The sequence below is a fragment of the Uranotaenia lowii genome, chromosome 1 (assembly GCF_029784155.1).
Source record: "Uranotaenia lowii strain MFRU-FL chromosome 1, ASM2978415v1, whole genome shotgun sequence".
Taxonomy (NCBI): Eukaryota; Metazoa; Arthropoda; class Insecta; order Diptera; family Culicidae; genus Uranotaenia; species Uranotaenia lowii.
In genome coordinates this window covers 129189829-129203754 of record NC_073691.1, presented here as the reverse complement: position 1 = coordinate 129203754, position 13926 = coordinate 129189829, and the positions used below count along the sequence as shown (strand labels likewise).

The 13926-nt window shown below is 34.2% G+C and overlaps 1 protein-coding gene and 1 long non-coding RNA gene across 3 annotated transcripts in view; one reads left to right on the top strand and one right to left on the bottom strand.

Annotated features, from left to right (window-relative positions):
* LOC129739988 (uncharacterized) overlaps window positions 1-13926 on the top strand; it is a 108232-nt gene that overhangs the window by 42471 nt on the left and 51835 nt on the right. The gene's annotated exons all lie outside the window — the stretch shown is intronic.
* LOC129739989 (uncharacterized) lies at window positions 7833-10124 on the bottom strand. Its single transcript, XR_008736052.1, has 4 exons — window positions 9894-10124; window positions 9708-9831; window positions 8613-8690; window positions 7833-8224 (listed from the first exon to the last, which is right to left on the bottom strand). It is a non-coding gene; the product is annotated as an uncharacterized LOC129739989 (long non-coding RNA).

Sequence of the window (13926 nt, the reverse complement as noted above, 5' to 3'; positions counted from 1 at the left end):
CCCCACATTATTCGAACTTTTGCCCCAGAGGTGGGGTAAGAGTACGTTTCGATAGCAGCTAGGTGTTTTCACTACTGCTATCAAATGCGTCGAGCGATTATCTTCGTATTTTTTTTTTAAAGAGAGATAAAAGTCTAAGCAGTCAAACGCTGTTCTTGGTTTTTGGAAAAACTACCGGCAAAATTTAAAAAAATAGGATAGCATTAAGGTCGTACTTTTACCCCACCATACTCTTCTCTTCGTTTAGTGAAATTTTTCCAAATGTACTCTTTTTTTGTTGAATGACATTTAATCAGAAAAACTAACGTATATCTTCCATTTTATGAAGTTATTTAACATCTTATGCAAAACCTACGGAAAGAATACAGCTTAAAAAAAATTACTTTAATATTTAGTTTTAATAATCATACATTTTTAGTCGTTCTCAAAGGCGCTTATCGCGCTCACTGTTTAGAGTGCCTTTGCGTATGCAAATAGTACAAAAATATTTAAAAAGAAAATTTATAAATGTCATATAAGACACATAACCTCCAAGACATTAACAGTATTTGATTAAATTGAAATATCTCGGAGCCACTTCGGAGACTGCGATATATGTACAGTGAAACCCCGCTTATCCGAGCTCTGGTTATCCGAGCTTCCGCGTTATCCAAGCCACCATTTTCTTTCAAAAATCCATGTAAAATGTGTTTTATCACCGCGATATATTGTTAAGCTATTAAGTTAACGTGTTTGGAAGTTTGAAATCTAAACTTGCCAGAAACGTCGATTAGAAATTCATGTAGACACCGAGCTAAGCGCCTGAATGATATGTAAAACCATAGCCCTATCTTTTAGGGTTTGACAATGTATTTCGATTAATCCGGGGTATCAATTATCCAAGGTGGTCCTTCCCCTGTCGATCTCGGTTAACGGGGTTCTATTTTACATCCTTTTGCATACCATCCGGGCAAAAAGCTAAATAAATATAAGTATCTGGTGTCACCTGATGGCAGGGATACAGTGGAGCTCAGAAAACTAGAGTTCGGATGTTCAACTGTTTAATGTTTCTCTTTACTTTTCGATAAATAATCTCAATGTACTCTTTTTCATGTCGCGGTGTATGGTAACCCTAGATTAGAACTCCTTCCACTATTCCTAGTAATTTTTCTCAAGATTTGCCCCGGATACATCCGAGCAATATGGAATATTTACTACTTGTTTAGTTCAATTTTATGTAAGACGGAATCATTTCATACAATGCCACGAATATGAAAGAAGATGGGGTTTCCCTCCGATTTTTGTTTATCCATGTTGAAAATGGCTGTTTCAATTGTATTGAAACGTTATATGTATGGCTAATTTGATAAATTTATGACGTTATAAAAGATAAAGCGATTGCTAGGAGATTTTTCGAGCAATTGCTTAAGATTTGAGCTTTATTCATACCAAACAAGCTTGTTCTAAAAATAAAAGCTCCTGGCTGAGAAAACAGCTGAAAAAACAAACTTTATTCATAACAACCGATGCAATTGCTTAAGCGACTACTTGACTGTTCGATTTAGGTTAGCAAAAGTAATTGCTAGGTTTTTCATACCACCTAATGTTACAGCTCCATTGACAGAAAAAAAGAAAACACGAACAAAACCAAAAATTTCTGTAATTGGTGTTTTCATGCGTTATGGCCTTTACGGCATCTCAAATTTATGAAAAATTAGAAATTCTTGTACGATGTGATTAAATTTTTCATTAAAACCAAATTTGTTACCCTTTTTTTCGAGTAAGATGAAAATCAAATAATCAGGTCGGCCTCTCTAAAATCAGGACAAATCCTGAAAAATCAGGACACCTGACACCCCTGCTGCGAAGAGAAGCTTCAACACATGAGAAAACTTGAAATGGAACTATTTATATATCGAAAAAAAAAAAATGTTTTGGTGGCGATAGAAATCCTTGAACATGTGTTTTTGATATTCAAAAAAAAAAAATTAACCTAAGACAGGTAGGAGAGATGAAATATGAATTCTGTCTAAAGGCAGGGTTGTGAAAAAACGACAAAAAATCGATAAATATGTAGCGGAGAGTGAGAAGACTTAGAATGACTTAATTTCATAGCAAGGTCACCTGAATTTTCAGGATTTGTCCTGATTTTCGAGAGGCCGTCCTAATTTTTCAAAAATGCTTGAATTGTACTGATTTTTGAAAATTTTAAGGCCATATTTTTTTAATCTAGACTATTCAAAGTCCTGATTTAAAAAAAAAATATCCAAATTACAACTAAATTTATTATTGAATGGTGAGAACATCAAACAAATCTTTTATAAAATAGTTTAACCAGTATAACCGATGATATTCTTTGATTCAAGTGATATTTAAATTGTTTATAGGGTGAGTGCTCCTACTTTGGACCTAGAGCCTACTTTAGTCCTAAAATGTCGAAAATTGTAAATTATTCTTTTTGCTGGCATAGAATTAATATATTCCTATGCACACAATGAACTCTTATTCTTCCTAAACCCAACCATACCGTTTTTTGACATTAAAAACTTTTTTGATTAAATTTTCAACGTTACTAAAAATGTACCCCCTCATCAGTAGTAAATCAGACAGCACAATTAGTGGGGCGCGTTTTGAAAAAATAGAGTGTTAAAGGATAAAACACGATTGTTTTCTTTCCACGCCAAAGTTTAAAGGAAAATTACTTTCACTGTGAAGTTTATGAGCCATCCTACCAATTTTTCTTAAAATTCATGAAAATAAATGGAAAACTCGGAAAATTTGCAACGGGTCCAAATATAGGAAACTTCCGACTTTGATGGTCCATGCTTAGACCTATCATCACCAAAACTTTGTATCAATACCAACAAATCAACAAAGGTGCAAATGTTTGACTGAGGCCTAATTCCGACCCAATATTGAATATTTCTAACAGTTTTTGCCAGCTCAACGCACATAAACTACAAGTAAGTAGACACAAACAAGTTTCAGCTATTGTTCTGCTGATAGAGCTGACGGGGAATGAAAGTGTTTGTGATATTCATAACAGAAATTTGATTTTTTCTAAAGGTTAATAAGCTGTAATACTTTTGTATGATAATAATTGATTGCAGATTACATTTTCAATAAATTTGTTTATTTATTTTCGAAAAATCATACTTTGATATGAATTTTAGTTCTAGGTCCATTTAAAGGAACCGGTCCAGTACCAAAATAGGAACAGTAGGTTCAATGTTGGAACTTTGGATCATCCATATCTTTGCGAATCTCTCAATAACGGCGAAACATATGTTGAAAATTTTCATTGAAACTTGCAGATAAGATCATGACTTATAAATGAATTCCCTTAAGGATATAAATTTCCCGTCCATTTTTGAGGAAATCATGATTATTTCATAACCATCGCTTAAAGGGTCCAAAGTAGGGCAACTAACCCTATTTAATTCAGGCCAGCCAAGCTTCATCTCGCTCCAGTTGCATAGTTCGGGTCGCCATCTGCACCTGTATTTCGCCTTTAGTTATGCAATCTGAGCAGAGCTGCACGTCATTTTCATATAAATTTAGAGGTGTCCTGAAAAATCCTGATTTTTTTCATTGTGGCTACTTGATTTTTGACAAAATCACCTCTATTTTTTCAGCAATATCTCGAAATCGGATTGTCGTACAAAGATCAAATGTTCTGGACAAATGTGACAAATTAAGTGAAGAATTTTTTGAGCTAACAGTACCAATAGTAGATGTAATGTTAGCTCAAAAAATTCTTAACAAATTTGTTTAAGAGTAACAGAAAAATCAATGAAATGTGACATGAAAATCTTTTTTTCGTCACTTCCAAATGTTTTCAACATGTACTTAACACTAAACATACCGACACTTTGTATATACCTATTCATACCGCGAGCGGTCAAATGACGGCAAACACCGTTTTCAGTAAAACTCCCTTGTTTCTCAACCGATTTCTACCAAATTTATAGTTTTGAAAAGCTTATAACTCGACTCAAATATGTTTCTCAGACAATTTTCAGCTACAATCAATAACTTTAAAGTTATTTATAGTACAAGAAAAATTTTATGAAAAAACATGCTTCAGGGAAAAGGTTGTAAATCAGTTATTAACGGTTCGAAAAAAATTTCACTTAGTGCCTGAGAAAGCTGAAGTTAGAAGCTATCTGTTGCACATATGGAACATTTTTTTAAAAATTTTCTAAGATCAAGGCCACACAAAATGTAAAAAAGTTGTGTAAAATCCGTACTTTTCAATCAATCAACCGCCAAAGCTGTTCCTGTTACAGTAGAAAATTTTGAAAAAGTGAACTGAAAAGTAGACGTTATTTGTCACATTTTGGCATCTTCAGATTTTGTAAAATACGAAATACAATATTTATGACGAATTTTTAAAGGTAGCTGTTTTTCGAACATTTCATCAATTCGGATTTTTGATACAATTCCTACACCTAAATTCAGCTTTGCACTGGATTTTGAGTATGTTATCGTAAGGTTTAGGCAAAAAATATATGCAAAAGAAAGCTAATTTCATACCGGTTCTAGTGGTGTAACTACATTAGCGGTGCGATGCTTGACAAAAATATAATAAATATATTTCTGAAAGTAAAACCAGAAAATTTGAGCGAATGCTCGTTTATTTTTTCGTTTCCTTTCACCCGTCTTCGTGTGCAAAATAGCTTTGAGATATTACCACCCACTGCGCCCGTCTGCCAAGCAAGAATTTGTGCTGACTTCTCAAAATTCAGAAACTACCTCACTGTTTTATTTATCATATTTTTGCCAAGCACTGTACCGCCAATGCAGTTACACCACTAGAACCGGTATGAAATAAGCTCTCTTTTGCACATAGTTTTATTGCCTAAACCTTACGTTAACGTACTCAAAATCTAGTGCAAAGCTGAGCTTAGGTGTAGGAATTGTCTCAGAAAATCCAAATTGATAAAAAGTTCGAAAAACAGCTACCTTTGAAAAGTCGTCATAAATTATGTATTTCGTATTTCAAAAATCTAAAGATGCCAAAATGTGACAAATTACGTCTACTTTTCAATTCACTTTTTCAAAATTTTCTACTGTAACAGGAACAGCTTTGGCGGTTGATTGATTGAAAAGTACGGGTTTTACACAACTTTTTTACATTTTTTGTGGCCATGATCTTAGAAATTTTTCAAAAAAATGTTTCATATGTGCAACATATAGCTTCTAACTTCAGCTTTCTCAGGCACTAAGTAAAATTTGTTTCGAGCACTTAATAACTGATTTACAACCTTTTTCCTGAAGCATGTTTTTTCATAAAATTTTTCTTGTACTGTTAATAACTTTAAAGTTGTTGATTGTAGCTGAAAATTGTCTAAGAAACATATTTGAGTCGAGTTATAAGCTTTTCAAAACTATAAATTTGGTAGAAATCGATTGAGAAACAAGGGAGTTTTAGCGAAAACGGTGTTTGCCGTCATTTGACCGCTCGCGGTATGAATAGGTATACCACATGCGTTATTCGAAAACCGTAACACTTAAAAAAATTTAAAAACGCAAAAATACTTGCATTTCAAAAACATAAATAGTCCTGTCGTTAAATTTGCGAAAAAACAATTATATAAGGCGTAATCATCGTTTAAAGTTCAAAAACCGTCATTTGACCGCCTCCGGTACGTTTAGTGTTAAAATATTTATTCCATTATGTCAATCGTTATAGTAAAACGAACCCAAAAGATTAATTTTGTTTGAAAATTAGCGCCTGTAACTATGCTATGAAAATTAATAAAAATTGAACTTTTAGAGTTTTCTTTTACTAACACGTATGAATTGTGAAATGAAAAGTAATTTGTTCAAAACTATCTAATGGGCCTTCGAGCTTTCGGTTTATTTGATTTTTTCCAAGAGTTGAGGCCCTCTGAATAAAGGATCAAGTTCTTTAAGGATCCATTTCTTTAACTCTAAAAATATCACCTTTTCTGACGCTCCTCCAATTTATCTACGCCATCAAGTATGGGTCAAATTTAAAGCGCATATAAACTTGGAATTACATGGTGTCAGAAAATTTAGATGAAAACAAAGAAATGAGATCAAGTCTCCCCTTTCTTCTGTACAATATTAACATACTTTTCGTATAGCTTGAAACAAATAAGTTATTTGTAGAAGAGTTATGAGCTATGAGTCAGTCTTAACATGTTTCGAAATTTTGGAAAATAATGGAGAAGTACTGAAAACTAAGTTCTTTAGCCCCCGAGGTTATGCAATTGTAGGAAAAATGTTAAAAATCTATCCTCAACAATTAAGTTTTTCTCAGAAAAAAAAGTTTTTTGTAATCATTAAACTAAGCTAAATTTTTCTGTAAAACAAAATATGGGGTTTATGATTACAAATATTTTCAATAACTGTCTATTACCATTAATTCAAACTGAATTTGAAATTTTAAGGATGTTATCAATACATAATATGTCCTTAAAAAACGTACAACCCTATGGAGCTATATTATCCATTTATTATAAAAGGTGTTGAATGGAACGATTTTAAAACATATTTCAAGAAACCAACCTGTTGCACTACATGACAACATTCGATCTCAGTAGGTCGACTTGTACCGATGCCTTTTTTTCGCTACCGTATCAAAACTTCAAGTGAAGTTAATTTTAACTAAACACTGCAGTTTCCACAAAGTGTTGTTATTTATCTTCTGGTTCGGTCGTCAATTGCCGAACAGCAACGGCACTCGGTGCAGAAATTTGTTCGCTGCCATCAACAACGTGCCACCCGTCCGGGAGTCGGAACACCTGTTGGATTCGGAATTGGTTGCCGCAAGCGGGTTCCCGAGCAGACTTTTATGGCAAAATTATACCTAATTTTGCTATCATGCCTTGAAACTAAAATGAGGTATCATTTTGCCCGAATAAAGGTGGTACAATGCCAAAATTTGGGTCTCACTTTTCATATATGGATACCTCGATTATACCAAGTGTAGGTTTCACTGAAACCTTAATGATGCCTCGTTTAGCCCACGTTTCAAAACGATCATTGAGGGCATAATGATGCCACTTTTTGGTGTTCATAAGAACCTAAATGTGGTATCGTTGTACCCTCAAAACTCGTTTTGAAACGTTGGCTAAAAGAGGCATCATTAAGGTTTCAGTGAAACCTTCGTTTGGTATAATCGAGGTATCCATATATAAAAAGTGAAACTCAAATTTTACCATTGTACCACCTTTATTCGGGCAAAATGATACCTCATTTTACTTTCAAAGCATGATAGCAAAATAAGATATAATTATACAGTAAAAGTCTTTTCGGGGTATACTGCATCGGGGGCTACCGTTGCTATTCGTCACGTGGCTAATTAAGGGTGATTGACATACACAACCTTATATGAATAGGAAGGGAGGAGGGGGGGTTGGTGGGGGGGGGCGTTCTGGAATTAAAATATCTGGTGAAAACTGACGGAAAATTTACTGTCAACACTATAGGTAATATTTGTAGATTAATAAAATGCACTGTTGACTATATCAACATTTCAACATTGATAGCCTGAAGAACTCAATGTTATATGTTTGTAATATTTTTACAACAATTTCAAAAACTCATCAGCTTGAAAAACTTTAAAATGTATAAGATATTATGGTGGCCCAAGTGAATTTCCGATAAAAAAAAACATTAAAGTTACAGGCCCGTATGTTTAAATGTCATGTTTTGCTCTAGTTCGATTTCTTTCAGTTTCATTTTTTAATTACTGAATTAGGAATATTTTTTCGGTAGAAATAAAGGTTTCTAAAATTCAGTAACATCAATAATTGAATCATTTTATTCAAAGTAATAATGAAAAAGTTTAAACAAATTAGATAGGTTTTTATAGTTGAAAATTGAAGAATAACTGAATGGTCTATGGTTAATTCTTTTTCTTACTATTATGAAAATTCTGCGTTTTCACGTTGTGATACTGTCACAAATTGGAAGTTTTTTTCATAATTTTAATTGAAACGGCTCATACCGAAAATTTGAAGTTAATCGACAGTGATAGCTTTGTTGTTGTTTCCAGTATAATCCCTGAAGAATGAAAAAATGTTGAACTCAACTTGTTGGTCGAATTCGGTCGGCTCCACCAAACAACGCGTTGGACTGGATTGGATAGCAGCCATATTTTACTTCAAGCTCCCCTCACTGTTGTTACTTTCGTTTTCCGATGAAGGATCAAATCCGCAATCAGTTGAAGCGAAATGATAATCACTTTCCAGAGATGCGTATTTAGTATAGTCTGAAAAAAGCAATGTTATAAAAGTTATTTTGAATACTTATATTTATTTCATAATAAGTTTATTTACTACAATGCATTGCAATGTTTATTTTCTTAAATTAGTATTTGAACATGAGCAATACACTGACGTTATTCCTAAAAATTTTCATATTATCCCAAAAAAATTCTTATACCAATCACATGAGTCCTATGTTAATATTAATAATAAAAATACATCCATTATTTATATTCGTCGAAAAAAAATTATGGCAAACAATTTTTACATTTTTGGACAACTTCGGTTAACTTAAGGTTAGACTCGTTGATGAAAATGTTTTTAGATATGGGACAATTTTGCCATCAGCGGCAGTTAAATGACAAACAAATTTAAAAAATCTAAATAACTTACCGAAGTCATTTTCAACTTGAACTAATCCGCGAAACACGGACCGGTGTTCATCCAACCGTACTCTGTTAAATTGATAACCTGGAAGTAAATACCAATGAGAAAACATCTTGGCTATTCAAATCAGTTAAGGTACACCGGGGTAAGTGGGGACGGTTTTTCGTATAGTTCAACTTTAAAAAATCATTAAAAAATCAGCAGTGGATCAATTTTGATAAAATCGCATTCAATGTGATGCAGAACATGTTGTTTACAAATGCTGAAGAGATGAGCTTGATAGACGAAAAACGAAAAAAGTTATCAAGTGAATTGTTATGGACTGCTGGTGTCTTCACTTACCCCGCTTTTTGGGATAAGTGGGGACGGTAGATTTTCCCTTTGATTTCTCAGGAAATTTTCAAAAAATTTATGTTTTCTTGGTTGAATACGTTACTTTATTTTTCGAACCGTCCAAAATTATGAAAAAAGTTCATGGTAGTGATAATTGTGTGTAATTTATGTTGCAACACACGAGATCCGATTTTATCGAAAATATATGCTTATTCCAGAAACACAAACACTTTTCCTAACTTTTCATGATCTGAATGCTAAATAAAGCTAAAATGTATTGAATGAAGGAGAGAAAATTGAAAAAAATATCTAAACATCAAGCCGTCCCCACTTACCCCAGGTAGGGTTTGGAGACAACATTTTAGATTTTTTAAAATAAACTCTTTTTTCTTATTTTTTAATCGTCGTTTTTTTTCCTAACTGGTTTTTTCTAATGTAAGGATTGTTTCAATGTAGAGTTTTTGGCCAAGAGCCAGCTAGTTTACGAGAAATTTGCGATTGAAAAAGAAGCACATCAACTCCACATCGTAGTTAAAAATAGAAAATTAACGAAAAGGCATCGTAAACCTCCGTTAATGTCGGAACCGTATCTTTTTTAAAGTTGTTGGATAGATTACAAGCAAATTTAACATTCTGCATTAAAAGTTTGAAAAAATAGTTGACAGTATTGTTTTAATAGCCACCGTCCCCACTTACCCCGGTGTACCTTACCTGAAATTTATGGAAGCTCGATCCATCATCGCTACAGCTCCCATTCATTTTTTTCACCTTGCGCTCGGGTGACGTAAAAACTTATTCCGGGAAGCCTTCCAGGAAAAGGTTCCGTGAACGCAACATAGAGGTCAAAACGGAAGTTCTGCCACACCATCGTATAGAGGAACGAGTTAGCCGCCTGAATTGAATTAAATTTAATACTATAAACTTTTTGATCACTCGCAGTGGTTTCAAACTTACCTGTCTAAAACTCAGAAGACAGCGGACAAATTACACCGCTAAAATTGCAGCTTACTGATCAGCAGTCCGGTACTTTTGGTGCCGATGACAAGCCCACAATTTTCGGTCAATAACGACGCTCGTTTACTTCCCGACGATGAACTTTACCCGGCGAATATATCGGTTGTTGCTCACGGAAAAGGCGTTTTCTTGGTGAATTTCAGGGAAGTTTTTTTTAAACTTGCACCAGCACTGGCTCGAAATTCGCGGTTTGTTTTGTTTTGTTTGTTTCGACCAAGGTTTTTTGAAACACGAGGTTCTCCGACTTTCATAGTAAGAAGCGAGAAGTGAGCTGGGGTTTCGGTAACACCTCCTATATATACACACACACCTTGGTTTCGACTTGTCTAGAAACACTGCATTAAAACACGTGATTGTTCTTGAAATCTTTGAGGGAACATTTAAAATTATTAAATATTAGAAAAATTATGTCCAGTGATGATTTGTGACAATTGGAAAATGTATAATGCGTCTTTTTTGTCACAGAAAAATTGCTTCAATGATGTTTTCTATTGATTTTTAGTGAAATATTGAATATTATGTCCAATAGTGAATTATCGCCTTAGATAAAAAAAAAAACTTGAATAAGGTATTTCCCAGCTTGTCAAACGATCAGCTGATTCCTCATTGTTTACAAGTTTTGTTTTGGAAATCTTTTGTCCACTGAATAACAACAACATTAAGCATATTCAATAGTGTTCTTATCAGGTAGATTTGAGTTTTTTTTTAGATTCATCGTAGGTATTTCAAACTGATAAAAAATGTGAAATTTCTAACTGAAAGCGAAAATTTAATTTGAACAAAAAAATACTGTTTCGCAAAATCAATGAAAAAATCTTATCTTTAAAATTCAAAACAAAAATCAACTGTGATGGTATGATTTTTCAAAACTAAAAATATAAAAAAGCGGACCATGACGTCTGTCTCAGGAAATTAATTACCTGATATCAAAAACACACGTAATTATCTGAAAATAAATCCCTGCGTAAAAATTTAATGTCGTGCAATAATAAGTCTGTTCAATGAAGTCTAGCCGTAACGGGTCAAAATAAGTAGAAATGGATTGACAGTTGATCACCTGTCTTTTTCCTATTGGGATTGGGCCTGCTAAAAAGAATAAAGCCTGCTCTTTATTGTCAATTGCATGAATTTTTAGACTATTGAGAGAATCTGATTTGACAGGTAACAATCCCGCACTCACTAACACCATTACATTCTTTATATAAACTATCATGTGCTAAAAGTTGAAAAGGGACTATCTGAAAAAAGGACCAACATCAGAGTTCAGTTACTTCAAATTATTTCTACCAAAAAATCAACTATCATACGCACCGTTGCTGTCTTCAACAAACTGCGCAGATTGCACCTATTTAGACCCCCGTGCAAATAATTTGCGCGCAGTAAAATCTGCTCACAGTCCTATACATAGACAATGACACATATCGATATTCTTTACATCTTTGGATAAAATTGAATTGAAAACAATTGCGACTGGTGTGTCAGTAAAAATGGTCAGTGAATCCATAATTTTTTGGCTAATTTTTCAGTAATTCGAAAAACGCCAGACTAATGCATGATTTATTTGTTCCACTTACATTCTTGTACCCGGATGTACAGAATGCATTCTGTTTTCTGTTCGTTTCTTTTCATTTGTTGATCGGTCAATTTTCGTTATCAAACTCCTTGGTTCGCATTTCATAATAATTTTCGCCAAAACAATAACGATTATGCCGTTTGGAAATGTGATTCGAAAATCAGAAGCGAGCAACGGCTGGTTTGAAAAACTGACACGGATTGTCTATGTGTGCGTCAGTGCGAAAATATTTCTGCGTGGAAATTATTTGCACAGGAGTCTAAATAGGTGCAATTTCCGCAATACTCTTACACAGATTTCCATAAGAATGACAGCTAATCGGAGTGAAATTGGAGTGAAGGCTATTTCTCTCTCTGTTTAACACACGAGAAATCGTATACCGGGACTGCGAGCGCGCCCATCGCCCATTGACTTCGACCGATTTCTACCAGGTCGAAACGAATCCTGCTGCTGAGTTGGATCGGTTTCGACTAGTTGCAACTTGCTCCATTGAACAACGATCTTACTAGTTTGGACCAAAACAATGGCTCATTGAACATCTACCAGAAATCGGTTGAAACCATTTATTACCTATAGGTATACCATTGAACGAAGCTAATGCTCACTTCTTATAGTTTTCGATAATGACAATGTGATTTAACTCAGTGTTCAACCAATCAGTCAATCAAAGAGAATTAAAACAAAACAAAAAAAACTTCCGTGCCGGCTGCTGATCGAATGTTTCGTCGGCCACTCGGAAATCAGCCAACAAAAACCCCTGTGCGTAAGTGTACCAGGAAAAGTGATCCGTTGTCGAGCAAAATCCGTGGCCTGATAGTCCCTACAAGAAGTTTAGTACGGAACTGCTTGTCTGTAGTTTACCGTTTCAGTCCTTGGATCTTAGATTCCAAAGGTCTGTTGTGTTTGAGTCTCATGGAAGTGGAAAGAAAAGCTATTGGTGAAGGACAGGAGCAGAAGGACCGAAAAGGTAATATTTTTTTATTGTGCAAATGCAGCTGTTGCCGATAAACAAGAAATCCTGATATTCCTTTATCTTGTTCCAGATGAGCCTACCAACTGCACTCGCTCGTTAGCAAATCTACATCTAAGGGGCAGTTCGTATTCTGCCGGGTTGCTGTTGGAGCGATGGCTACCGTCAACGACCTTTCCCGGCACGAAACTATCATCTGAGTGTACTAGACGACATGCAAAATACTAACAAAGTAACTCCTTAGTGATTTATCACGAGGATTTATCAAGAACATACCTAATGGATACCTTAGCTAATGGAACTTAATGGATACCTTAGCTTCAGCAGGTTCGGCTAATATTCAGATTCCAGATGCTGCTGAATTTTTTCAAGTGTTTCATAAAATGTAAGTCCTTTACTTGTATTTCGTTCAATCAGATCCAACTTATGTTTTTCTTTGATCTGTCCGCAGCTCTAACTATCCTTGAGCTAAATTCTATTGCCATATTCGTTTTCATCCTGGTGGTGCACCGGTAGTGCACCAAGTGCTGTCAAAGCGTTTTTTTTATATGAAGATGACAGCAGTTGGTGCACAACCATCTTTCCACCAGATGAAAACGAATATGGCATATGATCGGGATGTTTGCAAAAAAAAAAACTTCGTTAGCAGAATTGGAGCGCAGAATAAAGAATGGCAGGAGTCGAAAAATAAAGAGAAGGATATCGATGAAGAAATGGAGTAAGAATCGAAAAAGATTGATTCAACAACTACATCTGCGGACAAGTGGATCGACGTTGACTTAATAGTAGGGTAACGGACTTATTTTGGACCAGGGGACCTATTTTGGACCACCTTGTCTAGCTCTCTTATAAAGCAACTAATTATGAAAAATTTTAGTGCATTGAATTGAGTGCCCGAGCTTTAACTATATATGTTTAAAAAATATGATTAGTTGCTCCGTTACCGTAGCGTTGTAGGCTTAAATTACTTCATATCTATCAAAAGTTAATTATGTGCAGCAATGTGTATAATAGTTGCGAAATCATAGAAGCTACAATGGGCAATGTTAAATCGTGTCAGGTTGAAGACATTTGATTTTAGTAACATTCTGATTTATGTATGGTACCCAATTCTTTCTCTAAAATAAATTTGGTCATTAATTTAAAATGATAAAAAAAAATCACTTTGTTGTAAAAGCTTCCAAATTATGTGATCCTGATAATCGTAAAATTCGTTTGTTTTAGTTTTGTCTGTGAACTAGTTATTGTAAAAAAAATTTAAGAAAATCATGACAGTTATGACTTTTTTCTGTTCAATAAAATAATTCCTCTTAAATATGTTTCTTTTTATTTGATTCGGAAATAATATAAAAAATTACAGTTTCAAAATTATTGAAAAAAAAACGAAAGATTTGTTAAGGTAACATGTTTTAATTGGTTCGAAATTTCAA